The following is a 23,512-nucleotide window of genomic DNA, read 5'->3' on the forward strand; positions in this document are numbered from 1 at the left end:
ACTAACAATAAAAGCTAACATTTTTCTAGCAATGTTAGGCACCATGCCAAATAGTTTGGCTAATATCTCATTTAACATAGCCCAGATAGAAATACTCTACTACAATTATGGCCATTTGACACATGAAGAAACTGAGGCTCAAAGGGGTTAAGAAATTTGCATAAAATCAAAATTTTGTAAGTGGCAGAGCTCATCGGTTTGAACCCAAGGAGTCTATCTCTAGATTGTTCTTGCTTATTGGTTATTCTATAATACATCCCTAAAGGATGTGTCTTGTATGGAAGCAGTGTATTTAGGAAAACTTTGATAAAATAGATTCACAGACTATAGGATTTTAGACCATCATCATAGTGTCCTACTACAGGACTGAACACTTTCTGATTGGTTGCTTGCTTTGCAACAACTCCTATACTGGAGCAAATTAGTTATAGTCAAGCTTAGCTGCTATTTAGGTCCCTTATTCCCTTAAAAACCAGAACGTCAGAATTGGAAGGGGTCTTCGAAATTATTTAATTTTATTTTTTATTTTATTTACAACTATCCATCTGAATACCATGCTAGAGATAACATGCTTTAGGACCCTACACACTTCCAAGTTATAGACCACATATTTAAGTATCAATTACTAGCAACTGATGCAAAGTAGGGAGTTGGGCCAGATGCTGGCCAACAATATAAAAACAACCCTCCCCCACCCCCGCCACCTCTGGCCACTCACTAGGAACTTAGTTAGGAAATTTAAAAAATCATGCAACTTCACCTGAGCCTTCTGTCCTCACCTGCAGCTAGAGATGGGATGTGTGATGACCTGGAAATTCTTGTACGTGTCTCAGTGTCGAGAACTCGTGCCTTATTCAAACTATACATACACCTTCCAGTTTCTAAAAGGGGAATTACATGTGGTTTCTTAGATTTGTATTTCCTTTTTTTGTCTTCTTAATTTCTTGACTTCTGAGACCCAGTGAGTCTTACTGCTCTATGACTAAGTAAACTATCTGTTTATGGCCATTCGGGCCAATAAAGAATTCATATTACCAAAAAAAAAAAAATGCAGTGAAGTGTTGTTCATGAAGTAGGATAAAATCCTAGGATTGATTCATTATTACAAACTGAAGATCTATGAGAAATCAAGATTCAAGCAGCTCAAATATGATAAAGTAATAAGTCAGACATTTTTATTCAATTTACTCAAATATTTTATTGGCAACTTTTAGAATTCTAGATATCCTGCAAAGGTAGGTCCCCTTGTCTGAGAAACTTTATAAGAAACCGTGAATGTGCATAGCCATTGAAAAGGTTGGGAGATTTATGCTGCACATACAAAACAACCAAAATCTAGGAGCCCCTGGGTGGCTCATTTGATTGAGAGTCCAACTTCAGCTCAGGTCATGATCTCACAGTTCATGAGTTCAAGTCCCGCGTCAGGCTCTGTGCTGATAGCTCAGAGCCTGGAGTCTGCTTCAGATTCTGTGTCTCCCTCTCTCTCTCTGTCCCACCCCTGCTTGCACTCTGTCTCTCAAAAATGAATAAACATTAAAAAAGAAATTAAAACAGAACAACCAAAATCTCAGTGGATTAGTAAAAGTTTTCTGAAGATCCTGGAGACCCTCTAGATGGCTGTTTACCAGCTGATTCCACATGGTGGCTCTATCATCTCAAAATTAGGTCTCCACATTCCCCAGGCAGGAAATGAGGGCCTGGAGAATCGCACAAGGACTTTGCACCTGCCTTGGTACTAAAAGGACATCAGCACTGTTTTTACTCCTGTCTCATAGACCAGAACTGATCATGTGGCCTTGTGTATTTTATTTTTGAATGCCTAGAAAATAAAGGGGAGGGGGGGAGAATGATACTAATCGGAAACATCAGTACCTGCCTTGTTGATCTAAATATTTTAGCCCCCAAACCCTTTAATAGCACGGATTAGACTTCTAGTGACTTATTCTCTCTGAAATTACAGGGGTTGTTACTGAGATTTCTGACTATTCTTTTCAATTTTATAATTAAAATTTAAAAACTTATTTATAATGTTTGCATTTATATTTATAAACATCATTATAATTACATAAACACTAAAATTTATTTTTAAGAATTTTTAGGTGAAATATGTTAAGAGCAGGGGGTGCAGCTAAATTTTGTTTTATGTACATTATGTGTTGCTAATTTCTGAAGGTTTAAATTTTTCACACTATTTTGGAAAAAAGTAAGCAATTAGAAATTAATTTAGAAAAACAGGCCGCATAATCATCATTTTGTAGTGATGCTTTGGTAAATACATGAGAGCTTTAAGTTGCAATATAACTCATTTTCCATTTTGCTTATTTATCTATTTTTTTTTTTTTACAAATCAGTAAGCAATCGATCTTTTCCCTTTTCTAACCGTCGAACTCTCTGTGCTGTCTTCCTCACTATATTCTGAATGGGCTCACTTGTTTCCACTAGTGTGCTCGGTATTAGAATTTGTACTTGATGTGCCTCATTTATCAGCCAAGTATGGAGAGATTCTGAAAGATGTTTTGTCATTTTCCACTGTCAAAATGATGCATCCGCTTATGTCCTGCTTTCTTTGAAAGAGCTTGAGTTGCACTTATTTTGCAGGGTAAAGCATGAGTATAAATGATACAAAACTAAGTAAACAGAGGAAAAAAGCAGAGCTCAGAAAACCAAACTTCAGAGGGCTTCATCTTCGAGTATACATTTTACAGTGAGAAGAGCTTAACTGCAATGTCCATGGCTACTTTTTTTAGATTTGATCTATCACCTGCTTGCATTTGGACTATTAAACCAGGTACTATAATTCTAGTAGACAGAGAGATGGAAAGAGAAGTAGTTTCTTTTCTTCTTTATTGACCCATTCAGACCCCATCCTTAATAAGAGGGCAGGATGGCAACCATGGATAGGACATGGTGCATGTAAATTCAGGCAGAGCTTCAATGCTGGAAACAGATAAGTCAATGCAGGAAAATTGTCTGGTTGATCTTTATTTTTCCTGCTTTGAGTTCTGTGTATGTAGCTTTTAGCTGTTTTATTTTTTTGCTTGTCATGACTATAGGAAAGGTCAAGGATTTGTCCTATAAATTGCTATCATAATCCAATTATTAAAAAACCTCCAATTCTGACAGTTATCACACACAGCACAAACTTTTTTGTGATTAAGATCATTCTCACAAACTCCAGGTCACTGGCTATCATAATTTTAAGCAATTTTACTAAGGAAAAGTTTACTTAAAAAAAAAGTATCCAAACTTGCTCATTATTTCATTTGTAAAATTTAAGGTTCATGTTTATGAGTATAAACATCTAGGAATCTTTCAGTTGTGTCTTACTCATGAATGGTTGTAAGTTGTTGTTATGGGAGGGAGCGAAGTCGAGAACTACCCATCTTGGTGGTGTTACTCTGAGTATGAATACCTATCTTTCTCAAGAAATGTTAGGAGCGGCACAGCGCCTGGGTGGCTCAGTCGGTTGAGCGTCCGACTTCAGCTCAGGTCATGATCTCACGGTTTGTGAGTTCAAACCCTGTGTCGGATTCTCTGATGACAGCTCGGAGCCTGGAGCCTATTTTGGATTCTGTGTCTCCCTCTCTCTCTGCCCCTCCCCTGCTCATGCTTTGTCTCTCTCTCTCTCTCTCAAAAATAAATAAACATTCCAAAAAAAAACTTAAAACAAAAATAAATGTTATAGGGGGGAAAATTCTAGATAAACTCTGATTCAAATCTGAATCCATAAGTTAGAATTATTTTCTGATTTAAATTATTTAACTTTGAGTTTCTGTTTCTTCAGTTGAAAAAAATAAGGATAATATGAACTTGAAGAGATTGTTGTAAGGATTAAATGTAAAAACACTAAGCAAAGTTCCTGGCTCATGGTCGATTCTCAATAAATGTTATTTTCATCGTTTTTTGCTTCCTATTAACATAGTTTCCCTACACAATGTAAATTACACTTTGAATAACATCTATGTTCTGTGCTTGTCATACCTCCTGGAGGCTTGTGACAATATATTGGTCTGTCAATCTCTTTGCACTTGGGGAGATTTTGCTACCACTCTCTTCCCTCCACCCAGATCGCCCCCAGTTTTATGCCTTCCATAGACCTGTAGTTCGTTGAGTCAAATTATACTCCATTAGTACTTGCATAACCTTTTTTTTAAGTCTACTTTTCTCAGCCTCTCTTCCATTTTTACCATAATTATTACATTTATAAGAAATCAAGTTAGTATTGATCAATAAATATTGAGAATTGTTATTAGCCTGTGCCTGTCTATAAAATAATGGATGGCTGTTGGTTTTGGAATTAAAGAATAAGATAAAAATAGAAATTATATTTGAGAAAATAAATCATAAAAATCATGAAGTAAAACTCTGGAAAGCATCTCTACAATAACCTCTTCAAGGGGCCATTCAGTAGGGGGAAAAAATGAATCAAATGCTGGGATAAAGAGGACAAATTCTTACTGTCATGAAATTTATATTAATGGAAGAGATAGGCAGTAAATAAGTAAATTGAGTGAAAAGTAAATAGTATAATTCTTCGTAAAAACTGTGAAGAAATTGACCCAGGATGATAGTACAGATGATGACTAGGGAGAGTGTCTCTTGGAGATACTCATTCATAGGGGAGGCCTAAGAGGTCATGATGATGGTAAGGATTTAGATATTTAAAAACCTCTTGGAAATGTGTTCCTAACTGATGGAACAGCAATCAGTTGGCAAGAATGAGCTTGGAGTCTTCAAAGAACAGCAAGGATGCTGGTGCATCTGAGATCTGATGAACAAAGAGAGGTGGGAGCTGTAACTGATGAGAATCTCAAAATGAATCCTGTGACTCTGTTTTAAATTTGAACTCCCTGTTTTTAAGAGAAATTTTTAAATGATTACATAATTTTAATTGCTTTTTATTTGCTTAATTACTAGTACTGCAAAGCCATTGCTTCCTTTCGTTTCCATTTTATTTTCTTTTGGTTTACATAAGCTTTTGAAGGGCTAGCCTGGGAGCTAACCCACATTTATACCATATTTCTAAGAGAAAATATTCAAAGTGTACAGAAAATTTTGGACCATGGTTCCTTTTAAGATGGGGATAGTCTGCGTTAGAATGCCCCAAAGCAGATCTGTCCTCATTTTATCAGAAAACCTCATTACTCCAAACTCTTGGTCTTTACTTTGGCTATATTGAAGATTACATTTGTCCTGTTCCAAAGACTTGCTACAAATTCCCTGTAACAGATTAAGAGTTGGCACAACCAATGTAATTCTGGTTTGCAGAAACTTTAACACATTAATGCTGGTGGGTTTTGTCAATTACCATGGAATTTTTGTGTGTTGCCTAAAGTGGGACTGGCAGGGTGCTGTGTTTGGAAAGCATCTTCACGAGGATGCCCAAGAAAGGCTGGTTTGTTGTTTTCTCTTTCTCCTCATTTAGCAGGTTAGTTTTGTTCTGAGAAGAAAAGACGTAGTCATTGATGGGGGCATTGATCCAAGTCTTTCTTCCTTCATACCTCAATATTAAAAGGGGGGAAAAAAGGGCTGCTGGTGCTCATTTACCTGCTGGCCCTTGTTTTACCTTAATGAAATCTTGGTTTTCTACATTTTCCTTTACAAACCATTCTTTCCAACCCCTACACACTGTCAAGCTTACAAGTTATCTTTGTGCTGATCTATACTTCATTTAGGAGAGATTTTTGCCAACGCATGCTTTAAGAAATGCATCCAGTTTGAGAATGATGCCTTCGTTTGTAGAACTTGAGAATGGTGTGTGACTACAAGTCAGTGACCTGAGAGCAGAGGGACACTGTTCAGATCATGGGCACCAGACAGTTAGACTCACAAAGCCATATATCAGAAATAAAAACTTCCTGACTGGTCCCTCTACTTCCCATCTCTTTTCCCTCCATGATAGTCTCTGACCAGCAGCACTGTGACCTGTGTAATATACTCACTGTGTCAGACATAACCCCCTTGCTTATAAATCTTAAGGGGTTTCCCACTGCTTGCAGTAGGGATTAGCAAACTACAGCCATATACTAAAATCCATGTGACTGATTTGTCAGTGAAGTTTTATTGGAACACAGCCATACCCCTTCATTTACATATGCTCAATGGCTGCTTTTGCCCTATAGGGCGGAGTTGAGTGGTTGCAGCAGATATTGTCTGACTGAAAATATTTACTATCTGGCTCTATACAGAAACTATGTGCCTCCTCTTAGCTTTCATGATCAAGTTCAAGCCCCCAAGCACAGCACTTCCCAAGCAGTCTTCAGTTGGTCTTACAGGATTGTCTGCAGCCAGCTCCTCTGGTCTCCTTCCTCTGAGCCACTGTGGTGGCCTTCTTCCTAAAGCAGCTGTTCCTCGGCCTTCACTGTTGAGAGTTCTTTCACCTGCACTCCCTTAGCCCCAGTGGCTCTGAACTGACCTTCTTCACACTGACACCTCATCTTCTTGCCTTCTAGTTGATTTGTCACTTTTTTCTTTTTAAAAAAATTTTTAATGTTTATTTTTGAGAGAGAGAAAGAGAGTAGGAGCGGGGGAGGTGCAGAGAGAGAGAGAGAGAGAGAGAGAGAGAGAGAGAGAGAGAGAATCGGAAGCAGGCTCCAGGCTCTGAGCTGTCAGCACAGAGTCCAAAGTGGGACTCCAACCCATGGACTGCAAGATCATGACCTGAGCCAAACTCAGCTGCGTAACCGACTGAGCAACCCAGGGTCCCCTCTGTCACTTTTTTCAACATTGCTCAGGACACCTTACTCTGATCAGCAGCAGCCTCTTTCTTCTGTGTGTGAATCCTCCTCTGCAGTCAGAGTGGAAACCTCCAGAGTACCTTGTACATTTTCTCCCAGAATCCAGTTTGGAACTAAGCACACACTAGGTGCTGAGTAAGTAGGTGTTTATTTTGGTAGTAAAGAAGTAAAGTGGCCATCCTGTGTATAAGCTGAACAAAGGACAGGTAGGGGGTAACACAAGTGCTCTCCCATTGTCACATTAATCACTGTGTTAATGTTGCTCGTTAAGCGAGCTAATCTACTGTGTATGTTAACTTCAGTGGAGATTGACAATACCAGAAACAGAAGCAGCAAGCAGCAGTCTCAACAGCAGGGAAGTCTAAGCATGATCTTTCCTGGCCTAGAATATTCCACCATCCAGCATCCAACTTCTAGGTATTTCCTGGAAGCCCTGGAACCAGGCAAGTGGGGGAGCAACCACTGGGTTGCACACAAGGACAGGTGCAGACAGGTGCATGGGTTCCAGGTATCCATCAGAAAGTAAATGTCTGCCCTTATTCTCTCCTGGGGATCAGTTGCCCATACCCCAGGCGAAAGTAGAAATAGCCATTTGCCTTATGATTATGCCTGCCCCGTATCCCAACCGCTGTTGTAGCATATGTTTGTGCATATAATAGGGTGGATGTGTCTTCTTGGAAGGATGCATTTTGACTCCAATGGCATCAAAACCTTTTGCCAGAATTTGAACATCTAGTTTTAATTTGTCATGGCATGTGTTGGAAAGATTGTCAAGACCCTCTTTAAATTTTTTTGAAAATCCCAATGCCAGCTCAGACACTATTGCTGTGAAGATACCCTCAAGGAGCTCACAGCTGAAAGGTGGATATATTATAGCCTTGGCTTCTTCCTCTGAGAACAGAGATTTCTTAGTGCTGTACATCCTCGTGGCCTGCAGGATTTTCCTCTGTACTTTGTAACCACCACTTGCTACCTACTTTGGCTATGAACCCTTGGCCCCTGCACCTACCTGCAGCATCCTGTATGGCATGTGGAGTGGTTTTGCTTTGGTTCAATGCAGTGTTGGAGGTGGGACCCTTTTGTGATTTTCCAAGGTTGTAATGGGCTAAATAAAGGACCCAATTGAGTATCATTATATAATCTATTTTACCCTCCCTCTACCCTTATGTACACTCCCAGATATTGCTTTCACAGGAAGTCACATGCCGGTAGCCTTGGGCTAGAAAGATAAAGTGCCACTTACACTTTTATACCCACTGCTCTCCTCTCCTCTGCCTATGACTAGTGATATTCTTGCTTACCAACAGCATACATACTGCTCCATACCGCTTCCCCCAAGTTGTTTTGGGGAATGTTTGAGAAATGAAAAAGAAGATAAGGAGGAATTAAGGGACGAGGAGGTTAGATGGATGAGGTGGGGAGGGGTCTCAGCATCCCATTTCTGAGATGCTCAGAAATGCTCCTCAAAGAAGCTATCGTAAGGACTTCTGACCGTGTAGTAACTTTAAGGATTCATTTAATCTAGAACATAACAGGTACTCTGATCTGCCCTGAGTTCACAGGGATGAGTTCATATAAAATGAAAACACAGGATTGGATCTTGCTGAATCAGGTGGAAGTTGTTAGGGACAGGAGTGGGCCTATGGGCACTTTCCCTGACTGTCAGCCCCAGGACCAGAGTGCTAGGTGGCATTCCATGTCTTACAGAACCCACTTCTTTCTCCACTGTAAGGTGTTTCTCTTCCAAAACTCAAGATCATGTTTTCCCCAAGAAAATCAAGCCACTGGCCCCTGCTCCCAGTCAGCGTGTGACCCTTGGTGTCCTTCACCTTTGTCCTCAGCATAAGCAGTGTGTCAAAGGGATCAGCTACTCTGAAAATTACAAGTTTCACTCATGAGATTCACACTTCCTGTTTTTATCCTAATGTCCACTTGTCTCAGGCTTGCTCACTGTCTTAATTTTCTGTCATTTCACTGAACCAGCTTGATGTGATAGAAGGACAGTGTGAAAATTTTGAATTCAGGCAGAACTGGGTTCAAGTTAACATTCTCTGTGTTCTTGGGCAAGTTACTTAATCTTCTGGAACTTCTGTTTCTCTCTTCTTTTTTTTTTTTTTTTTAAATTTTTTTTGCAACGTTTATTTATTTTTGGGACAGAGAGAGACAGAGCATGAACGGGGGAGGGGCAGAGAGAGAGGGAGACACAGAATCGGAAACAGGCTCCAGGCTCTGAGTCATCAGCCCAGAGCCTGACGCGGGGCTCGAACTCCCGGATCGCGAGATGGTGACCTGGCTGAAGTCGGATGCTTAACCGACTGCGCCACCCAGGCGCCCCTGTTTCTCTCTTCTGTAAAAGGAAAAGCAATTAATTCCTAAAATGGCTGTGAGGAATTAAAAAGAAAACAAAATAAAAACTTTTGTCCTGAGGATTAAAAATAACCTTCACACATAGCACAACCTCAATAAATGGAGGCTACACATTGCGGGAATGATATCTCACTAATTTGCCTGATTTAAGGCCATTGATGATACAAACAAACAAAAAACAAACAAACAAAAAAAAACCCAAACTGTTTTATGTCCTTCTCTACCCATGACAATAGGAATGTTTAAGATCCTTGTTTCCGTGTTCGTTCTTTATAACATTTTTGAAAATAATACTTTTACCGCAACCATGTCGAAAGGGAGAAAGCAGTAGGTGTCCACTTGAAAACACTTTGAGCTGAGTGGTGGTAAGTGGGAAAAACAGAGCATACGGCGTGAAGCCAATCATTCTTCAGTTGGTTTTAAATTTAGTTCAGATTCAGAGTCAAGAAATAGCTTCTGTGTACCTAAAATACGTCATGTTCTGTTGGAGCATACAGGTATTCCATTCAGTTCTCAAACCAACCTCACATGGTTTGAGGGAAGTCAAATCAGGCTTGCTCTGTGGGGCTCATCACTTCATGACCTCTTGGAGTTGATAAAAGGGTAGACTTAGTTTTTGCCTCACTCAGCTTGTGCCTGCATCACCTGGAGACCTGGATTATGGGCAGGTCGGAAAGAACATTTCATTCTGTGAAGGCTTGGGAGCATGGACCTTGGAATCAGACTGTCTGGGTTCCAGTCCTGGCTGCTTAATACACCAGCTGCATGACTATGAAAAGTTACTTGAACACTCGATGCCTCCATTCCCTCATTTGTAAAATAGGGTAAATTTTTGTACATAGGGTCATAGGGTACAGACAAGAGCTTAGATGGTGCTGACATCATCACCATCATCACTGTGCCTTCTGGAAGCCACTGTGAAGTGTCTTTCTGAATACATAGCAGTTGACTTTTAAACTCTACATATTCAGAGGCGGATCATTGAGTGGCCGTACCAGGAGAAAAATGGTAGACTTAGTTTTCTTTGTGTTATTGTTTTATATGAATGAGACATCTGAGTGTGTGTGTGCATGTGTATTAACTCTCCATTTGGAGGGCCATACGATATGCTAGACACTCTGCTAAGAACTGCGCATCTATACTTTTCTTAAATAGAAAAGAACTGCACATCTATACTTTTCTTCAATAATAGCTTGTTTTACAAATGAGGACACTAAGGCTCATTGAGGAAATTAACTTTCCCATTATTGGCAAGGTTGGGATTGTAGGTCATGCATTTAGTAAATTTTTTTTAAGGTATATGTAATTGGTCTGCTTATCTCTGTGACTTTAAAGAATGAAATATCTGTTCCTGAGCCTAGGCCTAGAATAAAGTGATAGGTTCAAGATGGCTTCTTTGTATAAAATGTTGCATATCTGAGGCTCGTGAATCAGGATGAGAAAATAAAACCTTAAACACACATTTTAGAAAAATGTTACTCTAAGGTGTATTGTGTTGAATGCTAAAGTTCTTTAACTGTGTAACTCTTGCTAAGGTTTTAGTTACAAGAATACTTTTGTCTCTAACTATAGATCGTTGGTGGCTAATGTCTAATGGATTGACATTTTTCTAGCAAGTTAAATAATTGTAGTACTTCAAGAATTGTATTACTACTTTGAGCGGAACAAGACAGACCTCAGGAAGTGTTTGTGATTTCTGTAAATCAAAGTATGCACTGATGGTGAAGGATTCCTCAAAGGAACCCTTGAAAACTGTGGATTTTGTAGTTCAAATACATAAAAAACAAAATAGGAATGTTTCAAAGGAAATAATAATGTTGGGTCTATTCCCAATGCATGTTTATAGTCTCTTAGCCTGCTCTTGGCTTTGAGATGGAAGTACTGCTCTCTGTTCCATGGAAAGTACTTCAGAATTGGAGTGTTCGTGACTGAGATATGCCTGCCTTTGGGAGTCTTGGAGTGATTAACCCTTCTGGGGCCTGGTTTCCTCCCTGCGTATTTCTGTGTTCCTCTCAGTTTTCTGTGAGAGCTGGAGTCAAATAAGAGTTCTGTCCTGACCATCAAGGGTGTCTAAGAGGTGTGCCAGTGACAGCATGACACCATACTAGATCTCTTGGTAATTCGGTAGCTAAGTAATTTGGATGGGAGCAGAGACCTATGTGCCTTTGTTTAAATGTTAATGAAATCAGGGAAATTTCCAGGTTTTGTTTTCCTGTTTATATCCCCAGCCTCTGACAGAGACTTGAAGTTGGATGTTACACTCATGCTATAAAGCCCCTGAGAATAAGATCGGACTAGGTGTGGGCAGACACAAAGATTAGATGCTCATGTGTCTCCAAGAAGAGGTTCTGTGTCCTTCTTGCACCCAGGCTGAGAATCAGCAGTGGGATAACATAAGGACATTAGGTAGATTTGGGAAGACACATGCCTCACTCTTCAAGGACCTAAGATTTCAGAGTAGTCCTCAAGGTGGGGCTGAAGTAGACTTTCAGAGCTCCCTGTGTCTGCAAGGTAGAGCAGAGGATCATGATTTGTGTGCACCCAGGCGTAATATGGCAGTGACGCAAGATCCTACACAGGCACACCAGGCTTCCTTTGGCCTCCAGGGAGGAAAAGAGGGAAGTTGGAGAAAGTTGGATCAAAGGAATTATACTGATATATGGTGACTAAGAAAACAGACTTTGGAGCCATATCATTCCCAGCCAAAATTCTTGTTCCTTTACTTAATAACAGTGTAACAGTGGGCAGATTGATCTCTCTGCACTCAGTTTCCTCCCTCGTAAAATGGAATAGTAATAATAAAGTATCGTAAATGAAATCTGGCACAGAATAAGAGCATTATGATTATTTGCTGTTGTTACTGCTGAGTTTTAAGCAAAGAAGGGAAAGGACATTTTTCATGCCTCTGAATTTGGGGATTGGAGATTACCTAGTCTACTGATACTCAAATTTGGAGGAAAGAAAGAAGTTACAGTGAATGTAATTTAAACAGTCTGCTGAATTTTATTAGATGCCCACCCCTAACAGATATATATATATATATATATTTTTTTTTTAATCAGTGTTTTTACATTTGCTGGTTCATATACTTCTGACAAGTGGACTTTCCTCATGACTTTAGGCAAGTGGCTTAATTCCTCTGGATCTCAGTTTCCTCATCTGTAAAATGAGCAACATAGCAAACTCAAAGGGTTATTGTGGGTTCTAAACAAATGAATCCGTGAGAGATGCACGTACAGCAGTAAACATTGTGGTCAGCATGAAATCAGCATATGATAAACCATATGTTTCTATAAGTGTGTTTCTATTATCATTGTGTGTGATCATCCTAATTCCCATACTGTCATTAAAAAAACAACAAGAGACTAAATTTAGACTAGAGAAAGTTGTTTTAAACACCCGTGATCAATGAAATGCTCTGGTGCTTGCCATACTTTTTCATTAGCCCTGGCTCCAACATGGCTCCAGCCTCCAGTGTGTTTGAAAGTCAACTACCTGTGACATGTTAGTGTCAAAATGATTTGAGGAGTACTGCTGTCTGCTTGTTGATTATGACTGTAGATTTGCCAACTCTATATGTAATTAAATCCAGCCAAGGCCCCAGGTATATCCTTAGCCAGATCTTATTTATTTATATGTTTTGCTTTAAAATGAGTGCCAGAGTAAAATTTGTTTTGTTTCTTTTGCTCCATAAGTGCCTTAAAAATCCAATCTCTGTGTCAGTGACAAGTATTGATATACTTTGTCAAACAAGAAATATCTTCAGCTTCTAGAACTGAAAATTCAATGATTTTCAGCAGACTTTCATAAGATAATAATGTAATTTATCTTTCAGAGAATATTAAAGGCAAGCCTTGAAGGTGAGGGCAAAAAGCCCATTTATGCCTCAAATTAGAAAGATAATTTAGAGAGAACATCATTTATATTCATTTGAATTTAACAACCTGGAATGGCAAAGTTCACATTAGTGATTATTTCTACCCAAGATTTTCATTGACAAAAGGAATAATTATATTTTCTGCTTTGAAAATTAGACATACTTAATGTTGCATATGGTGAAATGGAGGCAATAAAACCCCAAGGAACCAAGATGTGTGAGGAATGAGGTATTCTGGTTAATTGAATTTTCTGGTGGTTGTAGTTAAGCAAATGATGCTTTTACAATTATAGGTGCAAAAAATCTTTCTAAAATGTGGGTGAATGTAACCTCCTGTCTTAATTTGATAAGATCTGCTGGAGTCATCATTTGAGTAAGATATGGAGAAGATGTGGGGCTGAAAAGGGACTATGCTAGAATTTTGTCTCTGAGAGTTTTATCGTCTTGGTGGTGGTGGTTGATACTTGGCTTTATTTTGCATTATTCTACTTAAATCCTCTGTGTTTGTGATTTGCTTTCTTCTCAAATGTATAATCGGAACATAGAAAACTGGGTTAGTGGAAATTTCCAGCTCGTTTAGATTCATGAGAAAGTTCTTTGGATTTGAATCTCCTGAAGAGGGAAAGTAGGACCAGAACTGAACACTGTCTCTTGGCCCTTCCCCTTTTAGAGAATCTGGTGGAACTTACAAGTGGCCTGGAGAAATTGTGGAATCAACAAAATTTCATGTTTACTACTTCTCATCTGCAGTCGCCTCTTTCTGGGTTCTTTGCTTTCCCCCCTCTTCTCGTGAATAGATACCCAAGCCTTTCTTGTAAGTTTATTCTAAGAAGAGCAAGAAAATGTAATAAACTCATGCATAATGTAGCAGAGTGGTTACCTTCTAACTTCTGCTTCTGTAGCTTTAGAGTGACAGAGAATTTTTTGTTAGTTTGCTTGTTTTGTTTTTCATGTAAGAAAACTGTTCCTACTTGTTGGATGAGCACTGGGTGTTGTATGTAAATGATGTATCACAGGAATCTACTCCCAAAGCCAAGAGCACACTGTGTATATTGTATGTTAGGTAACTTGACAATAAATTATATAATAATAAAAAGAAAAGAAAACTGCACTTAATTTAACCCCTTATCCACAAGAAGTATCCATTAGCATTGTGGTTAAGTTGTCGTTAAACCTGCCCTGGAAATCCAGTGACTTTTCAAGCTATGGAGCTTGCACTGAAATCACTTTGCTGTCAGTTGGCCTATTCTCTCTCCCTCTAATTTTCTTGGGATTTCACATGGGCTCTAAGGTGATCCACAGCTCTTGGCACATCTTGAGTTGTTGTTTGGTCCATTACCAGGAGCTGAAACCTGGCCAGGAGTTTTCAGTTTGCTGCCCTTGGGCATCTTAACATCTCATCATAGATGCAGTATACAATTGCATGAAGAAGTGGAATAAGAACAAAGGTAGTAAATGATTAAGTGACAAAATGACAAATGTTTTAGGCAACCAGAGTAGGAATGCCGTGCCATTGGTCGTGGGTTTAAGCAAAAGTCTGCAGGCCAAGTAGTAGGTATAAAGAGGGTAAAGAGAGGAGTAGGGCATTCTGATCCCTGGGGACAGATCAAGCAAAGAAAGGTCTTAGGGTGGAAATGCTCAGGAATTTGTGAGACCAAGGGGCATGGTTAGAATAAAAATAAGAGGCTTAGTACAATGACTTTGCCACCCACCAAGCTCCTACAGCATGAGCATGCAGAACTAAATTAATAGGCAGGAGGAGAGAGTTTACTATGGTTTAAAATAACCTAGTATCATTCTCGAGGTCACAGATCTATCCTGGGAACATTCAGTAGGTGGTCCTGGTACTAAACACAGTAAGACAGAGTGTGACTGTGTTCTGCATTTACCTACTGGACTCTGGCACCCCTTGCCTCTGTTCCCCCAGTTCATAGATATTCAGGTACACACTGTCACCTTCAGAGTGGCTTTCTAAAAATGGCTCTTCACATGGACTATCATTGGATCCCCAACATGACAGGGAGCTTGCTGAAGGCGGACACTGCTATGTTTCTTCCTGTCACATAGAAAGAGATTTGAGGGCTTAGGGGAGGTGGGAAATAGAATGTAATGAGAAGAAGATAGGTAAATGCAGAAACTAGGAAGTGAGTGTACTTTCATAAGTAGAAATAGCTTAATTCAGAAACTAGGAAGTGAGTTTACTTTCATAAGTAGAAATAGCTTGGAAGGAAAATGCAAAAGAAGGTTTTGGTATATTTTCTAAACATGCCTTCACTTTGGTATGGCAGTCTGCCCTTGTTGTTCTTGTGCTTATTAACATCTTTTCTCAAATAATTTCATGTTCCAGTTCTTGACTCTTTGGAGAGAGACAGGGCCCTTGGTCTTCACTCTGCCACTCTCCACTCCCCCACCCACACTCAAAAAACCAGGCTGTACCAGGAAGTGCCCAGTAAATGCAAGCTTATTGACAGGGGTTCTTCCACCTGGCCTTTCTCATGGACTCTGGTATAAAGCTGCAGAAGATGTAATTGGAGAAGATAGATGCGATCAGTGGTATCTATTGGGCACCACAATATGGGGGGGAGCTGGGTCCGAGCATACCATTAGGCTATTATTACACCACTAATGCAGTTTTAGAAAACAAAACACAGAGCCTTAAATGGCATCTGGAGGCTGAATCATTTCGCCTTGGCATTGCAATTATCTCAGCTGGTTTCAGTCTGCTGAGAGGTAGCAATAATATTTCATCCAGCGTTCCATCGCATTAAAATGTTTTGATACCTGTTTGAATAGCATTCCTCTAATGCTAATAAATCCATACTGGTCACACAGACAGGGGTGGTGTATGAATCACTCTGGAAGGGATGTACATTAATCAACTCCTTGGGGCTTATTTCTTTATTCATTCCCTCCTAAGGTTTGGCATCTGTGAAGAAGGAGACTAGCCCTTTGCAGTCTAGCCTCCATATTCTACAGTCATTTTCTCCTATGATAGTCAAATCCAGACTCTTTGCACAGATGAATGAAATCCAACACATGGGTAATCTGGCGTGATTCATGAGTTTTTAAAAGTTTGTTTTGTTTTGGAATGTGTTCTGTATTTAGACGTGGATGTAACCACTATTTGATTAGATGGCTTTACTTCATATAGAGTAATGAAACTATGAAGACTTAATTAGTCCAGGACTCTGGAGTTTTTATTATTCATTTCCCACACTTAACCCCTTTGTTACTGGTTCAAGGTTTCTCTTTTTCAGACTTATCTTGGAGGGGAGCAGTGTTTTTTGAAGTCTACAAGTCTCTTGACTTCTCAGATACCTAGAGAGCCTCGAGATGTCCATTAAATACCTGAAACGCACAATTGTGCTGCGATTGTCACGTTATTGTTGTCCCTTAATAAGCCTCAAAATATTATTTGCCTAAGTCAAAGGAATATACTATGTATTGATCTCCCACCATCTTATTAATATGCAAGTGCCACATAAAATTATTTCTGCAAATATGTCTTGCAAACATGAGACTGATTATGTTACTGGACACGTAGTATAAACAGCATCATAGTGAGTTTGTCCTTTGTGCAAATTGATGGTTGATATTTGTCCCCTTCCTATGAGGAATTATTACCTTCACCAATGACTAAATGAGAAAACTCAACAGAATGTTTATTTGAGATCTGTGAGAAGTCTTGTTAGACCAGTCTGGTAGTCTGATGAAGAAGCAGAACAAGGAAGATAGAGATTATCCTCAACTGAGAGTCTCAGCTCTCTTTTGAAATGTCACATCAAATGGAGACTTTGTTGTTGTTGTTGTTGTTGTTGTTGTTGTTGTTGTTGTTTTAAGCTTGTTTGACCTTTATCAGAAAGCAACTCGGGGCAGAAAATGATTATCTCGAGTCACTGTAGAACACTTATGTAAAGCTGAGTTTTTATTCACCTAGTCAGGACATCAGCCCCCTCCTGAAAAGACTCGAGGACCACTCTGGTGACCAGCCCTCACTATTCTTTCTATGAATACTGATCTGGCACCTACAGTGCTGTGTGCACCAGGAACTGTGGTGATTACAGATATGCTACACAGGACTCACTGCGCTGAGGAGCTGAGAGCAACATGAAACCTGCTCAGAAATCATCCAAGACAGAGCAGAATAGCTACCATGTGGTCCTCACTGGCTGTTTGTGCTGTATGAACTCAGTGCAGGGGGTCACAGTCAGCTGAGTGGCTCTGAGATGACTGTGCAGGAGCGGTGCTGTGGAGCTGTACCCTGAAAAATGGGGAGGAAAGACAGATATGGTGGGGGTCAGAGGATGCATCGGTTTGAAATGCATCCACCAATTTTTACCCACCTTTCTCCTTTAGCTTTGCATAATGATTGTCCAATTCTTCACCAATTCTTCCCTCACCTAGACTCTAGAAAATGCACCCTTCACCTGGGTGGCTCAGTCGATTAAGTGTTGGACTCTTAATTTCAGCTCAGGTCAAGATCTCATGGTTCGTGGGATTGAGTCCGCATCATGCTCTGTGTGGACAGTGTGGAGCCTTCTTGGGTTTCTCTCTCTCCCTCACTCTCTGCTCCTCTCCCTCCTTCTCTCTCTCACTCTCTCTCAAAAGTAAATAAATAAACTTGAAAAAGAGAATGTGTCATCTTGTTTCCTCACTGCTACCACCCGGGTCTAAGACCTTATTACTCCCTGATGGGACAAAATCATCCTTATTTAGCTATAGTATTTGTTACCAAATCATATTTCTCAAAACACGTCTGCCACCACATTTATTTCTGCTAAGAAAGCAAAACTGAACAAAAGCAAAACCGACCCTATAGGCCTTTCCTGCTCCTCGGGGGTCTGGCAGCAACTCTTGAACCTGACGTGCCTTCCAAGCAGGCACTCCAGCTGTGGTTAGCTTCTCTCAAATTCCTTGACACCTTCTTGCCACAGATTGCTTATTCCTCACCTTTTTGTATTCTTAATATCCCTCTGAAGAAACAGAATTCTCTCATCCTCACCAAAATGCAGTGACTGTTTTTGGCAAAAATCTATCTATAAGCCACTCCCTTTCAACTCTTCCCCACTTTGCTAGACTGTCTCCTCTGCCTTGGTTATAAATCAGGCACCGTTGATGTCACCCTCATTTCTCTTTCCTGGATGCCACTTTTGGCCCTCTTGGGTGTGGATATCAAGGGTCACTTCAGGGCAGTGACTAACCCGTAGTTGGGACTAATTAGGCATCTGCCTGGTTGATTGTTGTTCCAGACAAGGAGAGCTGAACTTAGAGATAGCATTGTTCTCCTACTTCAGCGAGAGGAAGGAATAATGCTTGGAATTGACAGCAGTGTGGGTGATAAATGGTTAACCAAGACTTTGGTGAACATGAAAATCCTAATTAAATATGATTTAATTCTGCTTATAGTGGCAGAAAAGGATTCTTACAGTTCTTTTGTCTGATTACATCACTTGCTACATTAAGTTCATTAGGAATATTAGGCAATGAATAAAGGCCAAAGGAAATGAACCATTTTTAATGAATGAAGAATAGTATGGAGGCCATTTACTAGCCAAGATGAATAGTAGCAATAAACTACAGATTCATTTCTTTGACACTCTATTTAAATGCATGCCTGTTGCCTGTTCTTTTCAGAAGCATGGATAGAGTAGGGAGTGAGATTAACAGTGTTATTTGGAACTACTATTTTTTTTTTTTTGGAAATGCTATAGTTGATAATATGAAAATTCATAAGTTATAGACTATGAATAACATTTTGAGAGTTCAGCTTTCTTATTTAGTTGGGGTGAAGGGAATATTTCTTACATCTTTCTGTTTGATTTTGATAATTCTGTGGCTTCAATTGAAAATGGAAGGGTACCTATTCCAAGCGGGCTACCTTTCAGAAACATGTGCTGAGCCTTTGCCATACCACTGAATCCTGGGCTTTCTATAGCCAAAGGCCTTTGCATAGATTTGTGACTGTGAAAGGTAAATCTTTCTGAAGTCTAAAATTCTGCAGTGTTTTCAAAGAGGTAGCCACTGTACCTTTGTAGAAAATTTAATTTAACAGTGAAATAAAAGGAAAACAGTCCTATCTTTCCATCGTTACCCAGCCCTTTTAAAATAATATATTAAAATTCATATCATTTGGATATTCCTGCCTATGGCCTTCAAAACTTTTTCTTTAATCCATTCCCCTCCCCAGCCCCCAGGAGACACCACAGTGCAGGCAGCAATTAAGCGGACAGCTGGTTTCTTCCACAAAATGGGCTTTTAAAAAATGTGCCTTTCATAACACTCTCCTTATAGGAAGTTCTGGTCTTTGGCATTTCTGCCTTCTCCGTAGGGTATACACTCACTGGGACATTAGTGATTAAAGATGGCTGAAGAGTGCTATGCCAGGATTTGTTGTTGCTAGCTTTCAGCTGTCAAGAGTCACATTATTTCTACCTTCAATATTAACAAAACAAAACAAAGCAAAACAAAAAACAAACAAAAAAACGGAGACATAAGGGGCACCTGAAACTTGGTTTTAGGCAGAATTTGAGAGACTGAGGCCAAGCTATAAAGACTGTCTCTCTCTTACTCCCCTGCATTCTGCCTCTGAATTCCCTTCCAAACGTGTGTCCTCTTCTCCACATCACCCCGGTGCAGGCCTAGGACATCCTTGCCATAGTCCTGTTGTTGCCCATCTAAAATTTGCAAACAGCTGCTCATATTCCATCTCCTCCCATAGTTAATTCCTGACAAATCATCCAGGGCATCTCCCCTAGGCCCAAAGTGGCATATTTTCCCCTTGTCAACAGTATCAAGTACAAATTCAGTGTGGAAAATACGACCCTTGCATGGTTTGGTCTTGACCTTTCATGGTTGGCAGAGAGAGGTGGCATGGTACAGGAGAGCAATAGAGAATATAGGGAAGGGGGACCAACATTTAACAAGACTTGACTCTGTGCTTGACACTTTTATATATATTATTTATTCCTGTAACCATTGAAGGGGGCATTATTTATGCATCTAGTTGTCCTTCTTCCAATCCTCCATTCATCCAACCATTCATCCATTTTTCATTCAGTTATTCATTCCACAAATATTTATTGCACCTACTCTGTGCCCAGCACAGTTCAAAATCAAAGCTTCTGCTCTCATGTAGCTTACATTTTAATCAGGTGATTAGCATTAAGCAACTGTTGTTATCTGCAGTATATCACGAAAGTCCCCTGTAAGCATAGGGAGGCCACAAGGCATTTTTAGTCATGCACCAATGTGCTCACTGTTGTGCTTAGGAAATTTTAACTCAGCAGAGTGTATGGAATAGAATGAGATGGGATGAGCCAAGGCAGGGAAACCTGTTGGGAGGACATTGCCCTAATTCAGCCAAGGAAAAATGTGGGCCTGGAAAGGACAATACAATGGTAATAGAATATGAGGAAGGATGGATATTAGACTATTTATGGATGAAGACTCTGATTCTTGGCCATTGAAGGGAGGTGGAGAGGAAAGTTGGAGGGAACTCAGAAATGACCTCAGGTTGAAGTGTGGAGAATAGGAAGTCTGGAGTTCCCTTTAAGAACAGATTTGGAGAACCGTGGGGAATGGAAAAGGAAGGTTTCTATGCTTTCTTGTTGACTTACAAACATCACATAATTAGAGAAACATAGCTATATCATTGCACACTGGTCTATAGCATTGTTTGAAGGCACTAAATGAGTATTTGCAGTTTCTGACAATGCAAAGAGAGCCTTTGATGCAAAGGTGAATTAATTTCTACTGTAGGGTGGCGGAAAGGATGAAAAACAAATAAGCAAACAAAACAGCAATCACTGCAGAAATCTGGGATTAACAGCTCACCCCTTTATTATTTCGGGATCTCATTTAAAAAATTATTTTCTGTTTGCAATTTATGATCATATTTGCCTTGTTTTCATATTTGGCCTCCCCTGCTAGCTACTCCATCCCAATTAGCATTCCCTCCAAATCAAAAATTGATATTGTACTTCCTGAAATAGGTAAAGAGGTAAGATTTTCCATTTTCCCAAAGCCTCAAGGTCACAAGTTCTTGGAGAGGAGAGCATATTGGTGACCTTGAATTCTCCAAGGAAGGGAAACATGCTCCTTCTCAGTGCCTGAGCTAGCAGGGCCCCTGCTGGGCTGTTCTTCCCTTCCTGCTGAGGCATTTGTGGCACATGGTTGACAGGGAGCCTGAGCAGAGGTTGAAGTGAAAAGGCAGGCAGGGGGGAAGTGGTGAGTCAGCAACTGACTTCGGTATCTGCTGGCTGAGATTTCAACATTCACCCCAAATGCTCCCATCCAGGTCTAAGCAGGCTGCCATCCTGGGCTCTTCACGGATGCTTCCTACCAGTAAGGGTAGAGCATTTCCAGGAGATCTAAATAACGGTATCCCAGAAGACTGTAGCCAAGTAATTGCATTACTTTTACACCTGGCATGTGTTCCTTGTTTTGGTTTTAGTTTTCCCTCCATTTTACACAGCTTTTTGTGTATCGGTTTATGTGTGTAAAAGATTTAGACGATCAGTAATTGACGGTGCTTTTCCCCCCAGAGTCTCTATTACACAGTAGAACTCTGCATTAATCACTGTTGCCCCTATAGTCAGTCAAATATTCAGGGAAGATTTCCTAAGTGAAACATTCCTCTAAGGTTATGGCCAAACTCAGAATTGTTTTTCTTTCCTATATTTCCCCTTATATCACAATATTCAGGCTTATCATTCAGTTATTTTCTTTTGAAGGTAGCTATGAATTCACAGTATGGCCAATAATACCGTACATTTATCTAAATGTTACAGTATAAAAATGACATTTTAGAATGTAATTTGATCTTGAACACATCTTTGAAGTGTGAATGTGTGTGTGTGTTTTCCTTTATATTTCATAGAAGAAACAGAGCCTGAGTATTTAAGGGATATTGCTGTCCTGGACCCCAGGCTAGTAATTGACAGAGACAGGAATGGAGGCCAGTGCCATGCATGCTTAACCCTGGGAACTTGCCAGTCTATAGTGAAGGAAGAGAAGTGGACTGGCTCAGCACTTTGCAGACTGAGTTCTGTGGGTTGCTAATGTTTCTGCAAGATACCTTAAGGATGAAGGATGAGGATGACACCTGGTGGGCACAGCCTCAAGTTCTTGCCCTGCCCCCCCCCCCCCCCCCCCCCCCGCCCTGCCCATGACACCAGGGGAGCTCTATGGTCATCTGTCTCACGTACTGTGATTCCGTGGGCAGTTTCATTTTGAAAAGCTAAAATATGCCACTTCAGTTTTCAAATAGTTTAAAAACCTTTGCACTACGTTGTAAGCTACTGTTTACTTTTTACTTTCTATGTCTTTAAGCGTCAGATTCTGCTTTTTAAACTCTGAATTTACTCACTTCTGAATATACCTCTGTTTACTTCTGAGCTATTGAGGCTTTAAGCAGTGTTGATTTTAAACATATTTGGTGACAACCCTGAACTATTCCAAATGGTTCCAAGGCTCAGATAGACTTTGTACTGTTGTTCTTTGAGAAGTGCCATGGTTGTGTCTTTGAATTTGAGCTATTCCCACATGGGCTTGCCTCTTGTGTTAAAGACCCACTGTCTAGCCAGAATGCTCTTCGGAACAAACTTAAAATGTCTAAGCATGAGTTTAGAGGTAGAAGTGGGAGGGTGCCACATGGAGTACTCTTAGGCTAAGAGAAATATTGACGCAGCTATGGGATTAGTTTTGATTTCGCTAAAGCCATGGCTAGAGTCAAGGGAGACTTGGGCTCAGTCAGGTCTGAAAGAAGTTCCCTCAGGATAAGTTTGGCCAAGTGGAAAATGGATGCCCTGAATCATTGTCTACAATATTTCTCTGATTTCTAGATCAAACATGTACATGACCACTCCTTGTGAAATCCTGGGAGGTAATTTAACAGATGTACTTAACTCTGAACCTCAGGCTATATAGTAGAAAGGAGACGGAGGGAGTAAGGAGGAGGGGACGGAAGAGAAGTCTACAGTAGACCCAGGAGGCTTCAGTGGAGAAACTGCTACACTGAGAAAAGGGAAAAGTGGGTTCTTACTTAGATGCTGGGCCCCGTGAGCCGTGCCGCATCCACATGATCACAGCTCTGCTCCCCTGTTCCCTGGTCCCCTCAAGCGTGTACCCAGCCATCGGTCTCCTCAGAGCCAGGCCCTCCACCCGCCTCACTGGTGTGCTACCACAGGCAGGAGAGTGTCAGGCCCTGTCAAACCAGAGAGACCCCCTGTCTTGCCTCCTTTCCCTTTACTCCTTCATTTAGTCACACAGAACTCCTCACTTCTCCTGTCTGTATCTTTTTATACATGCTGGAGTGCTCCTCCCTATCTAGAAAATGTACCTCCTTGAAAATATCTCCACATTTGTTACACGTTCTCCATTCAATCGCAGTAGTTAAACGTGTTTAAGAAGCTTTTCCTGGCGATTAGCGATGGTCAGAGTGACGGTACTACTGGAAGCAGCAGTATCCGTGACAAGAGAAGCATTGTCACGGTTGCTGTCTTAGCCTGGTGCCACCAGGTCAGTTTTTCAT

General features: G+C 40.3%; 1 protein-coding gene across 6 annotated transcripts in view; it reads left to right on the plus strand.

The window, feature by feature from the left end:
* The window catches only part of CTNNA2 (catenin alpha 2), a 1,116,872-nt gene that overhangs the window by 456,171 nt on the left and 637,189 nt on the right, over nucleotides 1-23,512 (plus strand). The gene's annotated exons all lie outside the window — the stretch shown is intronic.

This window comes from Felis catus, chromosome A3, assembly GCF_018350175.1.
Source record: "Felis catus isolate Fca126 chromosome A3, F.catus_Fca126_mat1.0, whole genome shotgun sequence".
NCBI lineage: Eukaryota > Metazoa > Chordata > Mammalia > Carnivora > Felidae > Felis > Felis catus.